The 8,972-nt window shown below is 45.9% G+C and overlaps 1 long non-coding RNA gene across 1 annotated transcript; it reads left to right on the forward strand.

Annotated features, from left to right (window-relative positions):
* Positions 1–1,995: 1,995 nt before the first annotated feature.
* Positions 1,996–2,606, forward strand: LOC136528004 (uncharacterized). Its single transcript, XR_010776963.1, has 3 exons — positions 1,996–2,184; positions 2,324–2,396; positions 2,513–2,606. It is a non-coding gene; the product is annotated as an uncharacterized lncRNA (long non-coding RNA).
* The last annotated feature ends 6,366 nt before the right edge of the window (positions 2,607–8,972 follow it).

Genomic DNA, 8,972 nt, shown 5'->3' on the forward strand with positions numbered 1-8,972 from the left:
GAAGGTTTGGACGACGCTAGCGGAGACTTTTCTATTGAGGATGAGCTTAGCGATGAAGATGATCTTAGTAGTGAAGAAGACTTTGGTGATGCTAGGGCTACGAACCATTTTGACATGGAGATAGCTGGAGATGATGAGTCCTTCGTAGAGGAGATAGCCGAAGACTCTGATGACGATCGCCCTGTTGGTCGTCTGAATTTAAGGGAAATAGAGATATTGTCTAGGGTCTTGCCTTGGAGAGATCCACTAGTTGGTGATTTCGAGGACCTTAGCCATGGTCATAGGGCAGTAGCTGATGGTGGGCCAAGTGATACAACTGTGCCTGATGTTAGCGGTTGCCTCATCATACGGAAGGGCATATTGTTTGCTACCATGGATGAGTTGAAATCATAGTTGCAAGAGTACTCCATTGTACATAACCGACCTTTTAGGGTCATCAATTCATTCAAGGAGAAGAGGTACACTGTTGCTTGTGAAGAACAACAGTGTGGTTGGAGAGTATGTGCTAGGAAGACGAAGGCAGGCAAATGGAAGATTACCTCAGTGAAGCAACCACATGTTTGTGCCACTGCTGAGGCAGAAGAGAACCATCTGCAGCTCAATTCTAGGTTCATTGCAAGGCACTTATGCCCCGTGGTGAAGCATATGCCAACCATTATGGTGTCTGCGTTGGTTGAGATCATCTTCCAACGGTACAATTACTATGTCAAGTATGGGAAAGCATGGAGGGCAAAGCAGCGTGCACTGGAAATAATATTTGGAAATTGGGAAGAAGCTTATGAGCGCCTCCCTGTAATGTTGAACGCAATGAGGGCTATAAATCCTGGGATGCACTTCGAGTATTTACCTAAGGAGGGTGAAACAAGGAATGGTAGCCAGGTATTTGGAAGGGCGTTTTGGGTGTTCGGGCAGAGCATCGAAGCATTCAAGCATTGCAGGCCCGTCGTCTCAATTGACGGGACCTTTCTTACAGGGAAATTTGAAGGCACAATGCTTATTTGTATTGGGACAGATGCAGAGGACCAGCTTGTGCCATTGGCCTTTGCGATTGTTCGGAAGGAGGACACGGATAGTTGGTGTTGGTTTCTCAGGCTAGTAAGACAAGTGGTAATTGCTCTGGGACGTGATGTTTGTGTGATATCCGATAGGCATGCTGGCATTCTGAATGCCGTAGAACAAGAGATTCCTGGTTATGGCCAAATACATCACCGGTGGTGCACCAGACACCTTGCTCAGAATCTTATAAGGCGTGATCACACAAAGGACAACTTCAAATTATTTGAGGAGGTTTGCAAGCAGCAAGAGGTTCAATTATTCAAAGACAAGTTAGATGCCCTGAAGTTAGCCACAAATGTTGATGGCAGGCAATTCTTGAGCGAGTTGATGGCGTCGAAGGATAAGTGGTCACTTGCATATGACACGGGTGGTTGGAGATGGGGCTTCATGACTAGTAACATGGCAGAGATGTTCAACAGCCTTCTAAGAGGTTGCCGTGGTCTGCCTATGATTGCTATTGCCTCATTCACCTTCTACAAGTTGAATTCTTGGTTCGTTTCGAGGAAGAAGCATGCGAGGTCTCTATGGACAGCAGGCAAAGCTTGGCCACTTTTAGCATCTCAGGAACTAGCTTTCTCAAAGAAAAAGTCTAAACAATAGAAGGGTTCATGTTTCGATCCGATCAACCATGGATATGAGATTCTAGAGGGTGGCGGAACTAACATTGGTGGTGAAGACCGGGGTGCTCGAAAACATAAAGTAGTGATCAATGAGAACAAGTGTACGTGTGGAAAACCGATCATATACCATAGGCCTTGCTCCCACATGATTACAGCCTGTCGCCTTAGATGTGTTGACCCTAAGGTCCCTCCCCGTATGGCCGCGGAGTTCTCTTTGAGGAACCTAATGAGCACCTAGAATCCTCAGTTCGAGCCATTTCTTGATGAGAGTCAATGGCCTACTTATGATGGCCCCAAGTATGTGGCTGATCTTGGTTTACTCTGGAAGAGTAGAGGACCTAGGCGGTGGAAGCGGTTCAGGATGGACATGGACCGAGCCACGAAAGGTAGATCAACCACGAGTAAGGTTGGGAGACATTTTGTAGAGGACACCCAAAAGAGTCGTTGCTCTGGTTGCCATAAGCCGGGCCACAATAAGAGAAAATGTCCTGAACTACTTAGACAACAGGTATCCATCAAGCTAGCTACTAGAATTGCTTTGTGTAATGGTACATTGGTTTACTTTTGTTTTTTTATTTTTATGTTACTTCGTACCACATACACATGCTTTAACTTATACTAATGGTTTGGCATTGCTTATGTTGCAGGATGGATCGGTTCCCCCTTCTTGATCCAAGGTTCGATGAGCACCACTGGGCTCGGAGGATCGAGAACGGAGAGGTATATTCAACAATTCGTATGAAAACATTGCATTGTTCATGTTTTGCTCTATAGTCCATGCTCTTTATAAAGTGACATGAACTAATACTTTTTCATGCTTGTCTTTTTTTTTGTAGGTTTTGAATGTGCTGAGACCAATGACACATGAGGCCTCTACGACCATGGTCTACGACGAGAGGTACACGCCCCTCCTAAAGCTGGCGAACCTTGCTACCGTTGCTCGTGTTTGTCATCGAGGCATGCCACCTTTCAACCCAGCGGCGCTGACAACGTTGATAGATCGGTGGCGTCCGGAGACACACAGCTTTCACCTACCATGCGGGGAGATGACGGTCACTCTCGAGGATGTTGCCATGATCCTTGGAGTCAAAATCCGAGGATTCCCAGTGACAGGAGACACGGAGTCTGAAGGATGGCAGCAGCAGGTTGAGCACTTCTTGGGACGGCCCCTAGCGGTAGTTGAGGCTAGCAAGAAACGGCGCAGCAGTGGGGTGTCCCTGAGGTGGCTTCGTCAGCAGTTTCAGGAGTGCCCACCCAACGTAGACGCCAAGACCATGACATACTACTGTCGGGCCTACGTCCTCCACATGTTAGGTACAGTTCTCTTCCCTAACGGCACTGGAGACACGGCGTCCTGGATGTACATCCCGTGCCTTTTGAACTGGGAGGATACCGGCAATAGGAGTTGGGGCTCGGCTATACTTGCCTTCCTGTACCGTCAGCTTTGCGAGGCTTGCCGGCGTCCTGGAGGCGCGCACGCTACAATGTCAGGGTGCATCACACTGTTGCAGGTAATAAAGCAAAGTTGTACAAGTTTCCACTACAATTCAATGTTTTTTCTTAACAAAAGTGATTAACATTCATGTTTCCACTCTTTTTTTGTAGATTTGGATGTGGGAGAGGCTTCCAGTTGGGAGACCGCATCAGCTTGATCCCCCACAACCTTGGTTTCCTCAAGGAGACGCAGTTGTCGCCCCTACCGTGGCACACCTCTATGAGCGAGCCCACAGAACATACCACGTGTCACGCCACGCGTACATCAGCTTCACCAACGAGCTGGACACCCTTTTGCCACAGCATGTAAGTTTCCCACCCTTTTGCCCTAATCGAGGATATGTGCACAAAATGAGTGTCGACTAGTTGATGACGACGTTGTGTACAGGTTCAATGGAGCCCATATCGGCGGAGGCAAGTAACGGATCTCAACTTGAGTGCCTTGTGCATGGCAGACGAGGACGTCTAGACGATGAGGACCCCCCTTATTTGTTTCTATGCAGTGGAGTACCATCTCCCTCACCGTGTAGCACGGCAGTTTGGTAGGCTATAGCCTTCTCCGCCCGATGATTTCTCCACCGGTTGGCAGCTCCACAAGTACGTAACATACAATATTTTGTTTGTTTCACATGAAAGAATCATTGAGTAGGCCTTCATATTGCCGATTTGGTGTAAAATTTGCAGGTTCAACAGACAAAAAAATAAGAAGATCACCAACTGGCAGCTGGAGCACCAGCGCTACATTGATGAGTGGATGTTGATGGAGCAGAACAACATGGGCATCCACGCCGTCCATCGTGACAAGGCATTCCATGATTACCTTGTTTGGTTTGGTCAACGAACAAGGCTTCAATTGAGGCCCGCTTGGACAGAGCAAGACATTGCTGACATTGCGAGCGAGGATGAGGGCAACAACCCATATGACCAAGCTACCCGAGAAGGCAGGCAAGTTGAGATCGCCCCTGCGTTAGCCAGAGCTGTAAGTGATACAACTATTTCAATCTCTGAGGTCTTTACTGTGATGGAGACTTAAATTATTGTTTTTGTTGCATAGAGCATGGAGATAATGAGGACAGTGGCCGACCAAGGAAGGGCATTGATGATTCCTGTGGGCGATCCTGATGAGGCCTCCATGTTACGACAGCACATTCAGGTAGTCTCCTCTCATTCAGTTGATGTTACATCTTTATATAGTTTTGCGACCAACCCCACTTACTAATAGTGCTTTCAAAATGCAGTGTGTCATGCATCGCCTATGAAAGGTAGCTGTACGCCTTGGATGTAGACGTTCCCCGGATGTGGCAGTCCCACAACAGCTTGGTGCTAGACCTTCTACTGCACATGTTGGAGGGACTTCATCTTCACATGGTGCACATGGTGGCAGGACTTCTTCTTCACATGGTGCAGCAACTACTGCAGAGGGTGGTCAAGGACATGGTCATTATGATGATGAAGATGATGAAGGACAGGGAGAGTACTATGATCATGAGTATGATGAGATTGGCATGTCCTAGCTTGGAGATGCACCCCAAGGAACTCAAGGCCCCTCCGGTTCTGGACGTCCACATAGGACGCTCAGACCAGTGGACAGGTACACTCCAGGTACCTATCCGTTTGGGAGGGGAAAGCGTTACGCTCGCCGTCCACATTAAGGTACAAGGAGCGATAAAAGATCCAAAGACTTCATATGCTTTATTTTGTGCATGGACTATGTATGCATTGGACCTTGTACTATGTTTGGACTATGTTTGTTGATTGATGAAGCATATGTATGGACTATGTTGGATGTTGAATGTGTTGGACTATGTTGGATGCTTAATGTGTTGGACCTTATGTATGTACGGATGTTGAATGAATGTGTCTGTCGGTGTGGTCATGTGTTATGTGAATGTGTGGAACGTCGCCATGTTTCATTTTTCCAGCTATTAAGGGCCTCCATCGCAACTCACAAGGAAGAAGGGGTGTCATCATCCCCATCCTCCATGTTACGATCAACCTCTGTTGGATCCACGGTGACATGGCAAGCACGCAAAGTGAAGCAAATCAAAGAAGAGATGGTATATTTTGGTGAACCCAGGGGCTCGGCGTTTAGTCATTTGACACCGACCCCTGGTACATACTGGAAAACAATTCACTGAAGCGCTGAGGTGCCCAACCTCGGCGTTTAGTCATTTCACGCCGACCCCTGGTACATACTGGAAACCCTTGCATCGAAGCGCCGAGATGCCCAAGCTCGGCGTGGGTTAAATTGATGCCGAGCCATGAAACTCGGCGTCTTACGACTAAGCGCCGAGGTTCGGCCCAAAACGGGCCACGGTCGTTGCCAAACCCTGGGGTTGGCGTGGGCCGACTCGACGCCAAGCCTCAGCCCAACTCGCAAACGACCGAGCCAAACCCTAGGGTCGGCATGGGACAACTCAACGCCGAGCCTCAGCACACCTCACCCACGGCCGAGCCAAACCCTAGGGTCGGCGTGGGCTGACTCAACACCAAGCCTCAGCCCAACAAAACCCAAACCATTTGGTATATGTTGCGATCCTATTTACATGATTCAAATGAAAAATCTTTCTCAACGATTCCTCTTCGACTAACACGAGTTATACTAATAAGAGTAGACAAGTTATATTTATGTTTGTATGTTTGTTCCTGCAGGAAAAACCGATTGTTGGTTCGATTTCAATCCCCTATTTTTAGAGAGACTCAAATCTTTTTTTCAGTTTGGGAATCAACCATAGTACATGAAACTTAGAGGTAGGTAAACTGCAATTTATGAAATAGCGGAGGCACAACGATTACACTCACATCAAAAGTAACAATGGCATGTTGCAAACTAAACCTAGCATGCCTTAGGGGATTGAAAGAAACAAGTGATACAGACATTGCAAAGGGTACACACTCACATAAAAACTAACAAGGGCATGTTGCAAACTAAACCTAGCATGCCTTACGAGATTGAAAAGAACAACTCATACAAGCATTCCACATTCGGATTGACTAACAAATGTTGGTCCTAATAATGCTCCCACATATTGAACTAAGTTGCGCCTTCCCCATAGTATTCTCCAGTTGACGGAGACGGTGGTGGTGGCGGTGGCGGTGGAGAAGGAGGTCCGTCCTTCTTATGGTACGGGCACTCGCAGTATGAATTATTGCATAGTGCCTCCTCTGCATCATTGCTGTTGTCGTCATCCGACTTGTCCTTGTTACCACTTCCAGGGCCATACTCTAGGTCAAAGATGCGTCCCTGTAGATATGTGATGTACTGTTGATGGGGATAGATAGGAGGAGGGTCGACCCATCTAGTGAAGCCACAGTTATCTGGACAGCTTGAATCCTGAAAACCCATCTACCAATAAGTACTACTAGAAATTAAATGCAAATCTAAAAAAGGAGAGAGTTCAAAGGCAATACAAATCCTCGCGGGCATCTGAAGAAACGACGGCCTCCACCGTCACAGTCGTTGTACATCTGCACAACGCAATCCAAACCGTGGCGGCATTTTGGCCAATCTTCAATGCGCTTCTCGTATGATCTAAGAGGTCTCTCACGGGTGAAGTCACTCTTCCTCTCTAAAGGAAATTCCTCTATTGGTTCTTCAAAAGAATCAGGACCCAGAGAACCCTCCCACACAATTGGAGGCCCCTTCCTCACCCCCTTTCCTCTCCCTCCGCCGAAACCCTTTCCACTCGAGGAACCTCCGCTCGACATTTGCTAAAACTAAACCAGAAAACAAGTTGTGTGGATGTGGAGCAAGACATGGAGCACTATATATAGAGATGAAGGCAGGTTCACCATGAATGCTACTTGACAAAAAACATGTGTGCGTACTCATTTATTGAATCTACAAAGGCTAGATGCTTCATCTGAAAAGCCTACAACCATGACTGGTCATTTCATCTGAAAAGGCTACACCTGTGTTTTGTCACTTCATCTAAATACAGTACATCACTCTGATATTAATTCATTGCGTATACGGATACAATAGTAAACGAATCTAGGCTTTTCAGTGAGTTTTCAAATAGACTTGTAGCCCTTTCAGTGACTGCAACAGTACTTGTAACCCTTTCAGTGACTGCAACAACACAAGTAGTCTTTTCAGTGATACAAACAGTACCACTACAGTCTTAGGATAGTTAACGAAGTACAGGGCATAAGACCATCTGAAATAAAATCATAGTGCATTACAACATAATAAAAAAAGTCCAGGGAATAAGTTCATCTGAAATAAAAGCAGAGTGCATTACAACATAGTAAAAAAAGTCCAGGGCTACACGACATCGCTCATGAATGAACCAAATACCTACTGAGTGCAACGATGCCACTTTCCCTTCTTCTCGGCATCGGGATTCTCCTCCATCGCTGCCTTCGCTCGGCGCACACGCTCAAGCTTCTTCTCCCTCTCTGCCCTGTACGCAGCAACACGCCTCCTTTCCTCCTCTTCCTTATGCTCCTTTTCTATAGCCTCCAGTCTGCGTCTCTGCTCAAACCTCTCCTTAACCTCCGCATCCCACTCCTTCAGGCCTTCTAGACGCTGCTTGTCTGACTCCTTGATCTCAGTGTCAATCCACTGCTCAAAGTCACACAGTGGTGGAACGGTCTGCAAGAAAAACAAATTGTTACAAAACAAATAAATAAGCAATACTTAATATCACAAGAAAATTAATTAACACAATAAAAATTCCTCACAAACGATGCACGGCGCTGTTGCTTTGTAGGTTCCCATGCATAATTGGGACACATCCAGTACCTCTGTCTATATGTTTCCTCATCTTCAGAGATGTCTACCTTGCAAGGATCACCACAAAAGCACATTGGTCGAGGAACACCTTCAGGGAGAGGCTTTAGGTCGTAGGGATTTGCCCTCTGGCGACCATAGCTACAATTGAAAGAATTTAGTCATATTAACGGAGAACCAAACCTAAACCTAGGGTTTTCTATTTGTTGCACAGATAATGAATAAACATTGGAATTACCTCGGAATACGAGCTTTACCATGCCTTGACATCCTAACATTACGTAGAAAAAAAATCAATCCAAAGTACCTTGCAACGAATGTAAAGGTACTAACACTACATCACCATACCTCCCAAATAAGCTTTTCATTACAAACCCTAAACAAATTTGAATCCCAACAAACACAAAATTTAACTCAATGATTATAAACCATAACATATACAACAACAACACCAACAACCATACATTTGGGTCATTCAATTATTTGAACCACCATACATTGCACGAATGACATGAACATGAACCAAACCTATAATGCCAAGTTCAAAAACAAACGAATCTAAATGGATGAATTGAAAGAGGAGTACCTTGGCAAAACGCCTTGATCATAACAAATTGAAATGTAATGACCAACAAATAAATAAAATACATAGTAACCCTAATGACTAACAAATAACTAACCCTAATGACACCTACAATAAACAAATAACCCTAATGACCAAAATAACTAAAACCAAACTAACCTAACATGTTCATCACATAAAACAGTTAAACAACAATGCACTCAATCATCCTAAGCCATGCATTTTGCAAATGCAAACACAAATATACCAAATCACCAAACAACCATGATTCCACATGATTAGGGACAATGTAAGCACATCTACGCGGATAGAATGGAGGAGGGGAGGGACCATTACCTCGAGGAAGCTTCGGGAGACAAGATCCGGGCACCGGAGGTCGATTTTGGAGGTTAGAGTTTCGTGGGGGCCGTGGGGGATTTGGGAGCCGTGGGGGAATGAAGGAAGGGAGGGAAGAAGAAGAAGGGGGCCTCGGCTTAAAGGGTCC

The sequence above is a fragment of the Miscanthus floridulus genome, chromosome 19 (genome assembly GCF_019320115.1).
Source record: "Miscanthus floridulus cultivar M001 chromosome 19, ASM1932011v1, whole genome shotgun sequence".
In the NCBI taxonomy this organism is placed as follows: domain Eukaryota; kingdom Viridiplantae; phylum Streptophyta; class Magnoliopsida; order Poales; family Poaceae; genus Miscanthus; species Miscanthus floridulus.